Here is a 1614-nt window from a genome sequence, read left to right on the forward strand (position 1 = left end):
CACATGTGGCCGGGGGGAGAGGGGCCAAAATTCCTCCTCGCATTGACCATCACCCCATGAAAAATAGGCATATGATCGCCTATCTTACTCGGCTTAAGGGCCTGAGGCAATACTGTGCTACATGAGCTTCCTATCCGAAATGTCCTCTCAGGATAAGTCCAACATGGGCACGGTGTGGAAGGAAGCTCTATGTTGTTTTCTCTTGTTCGACAATGATGCCTTGTGTTTTTAGTACTAAAAACAACAACAGGCAAGATACAGGATGTCGAGAGCTAGATCAAGAGCTCGGGTCTCGAGAGACCAATGCCAAGCAGGTTAGGACATCTCTCTCTCTCTCTCTCTCTCTCTCTCTCTCTCTCTCTCTCTCTCTCTCTCTCTCTCTCTCTCTCTCTCTCTCTCTCTCTCTCTCTCTCTCTCTCTTTGGCCGATATCCTACGACCTTGGATGATGACCTAAAATTGAGAGCCAGAGGATGCGCACACAACTGACATTTCTCTCTCGTTCGATCTCTGCGACTTTGACCCTCAGTTTTTGCAGCCTTCTCTAATAGACGATGTGTGGAAGAGTCCATTGGGTCAAGAGAGGTCCAATGCTTGAGGTCAGGAGAGGTCCAGTGCTCAAGCATTCTCTCTCTCTCTCTCTCTCTCTCTCTCTCTCTCTCTCTCTCTCTCTCTCTCTCTCTCTCTCTCTCTCTCTCTCTCTCTCGCACACGCACACACACACACACATACACACATGCATGCATGATTTCCTCTATTTTGATAGCACTGCCTTGTGTTTGAATGCTGAAAACATGAGTGGGCAAGGTAATGGATGCCGAGAGCAAGAAGAGCTCAGGACCTCTCTCTCTCTCTCTCTCTCTCTCTCTCTCTCTCTCTCTCTCTCAAAAAACGCAGTCGTTTTTTGACCTAGTAGACAGCAGTCCACTCTTTTAATCATAACTTCTTCATCCGAACTCCGATTTGGGTGATCTATAGCCTCAATCGAAGAGCACGAAGTCCTCTACGCATTGATGTAAAGACAGAAATTTTCAGAGTTATGGAAGGCGTTTCTGTAGCAGCATTTCTGAAGTGAACAGGTTCAACAAAATTGATTCTCATCTCCTATTTTACATACAATGTCTTCCGGTACTCGCAAGGGTTCTTCTTCTTCAACAGGGTCCACAACCATTGTGGAAAATGATCCAAAATCTCCTAAGCCGGAGATGATCAAATGGACGGGAGATTTTATCCATGAGTGGATGTGTGATATGTTCAACCTTGCACTTCAACATGGTATGCCTTATAATTGGAGTACTAATTGGGTTAAGCCTTTGCATAAAGGAGGGGATGTAAAGAATGTAAGCAACTACCGGACTATAATGATTGGGTCTCTTATGGCAAAGTTGTTTGGGTGCATAATGGAGATGAAACTGAGTGATTGGGCTGAAGAGAATGACAAGCGTGCAAAGGGACAAGCGGGTTTTCGTCGATGCCATAGCACCATTGATCATCTTGTCACTCTTCATGTTCTCATGGAGGAAAGTCGGTTGAAAGGCAAGCGATTGTATTGTTGTTTTGTGGACTTTAAGAAAGCCTTTGATATGATTCCACGTAACAATTTGTGGAGAAGGAT

This window comes from Adiantum capillus-veneris, chromosome 29 (assembly GCF_014529385.1).
Source record: "Adiantum capillus-veneris isolate H3 chromosome 29, ASM1452938v2, whole genome shotgun sequence".
In the NCBI taxonomy this organism is placed as follows: domain Eukaryota; kingdom Viridiplantae; phylum Streptophyta; class Polypodiopsida; order Polypodiales; family Pteridaceae; genus Adiantum; species Adiantum capillus-veneris.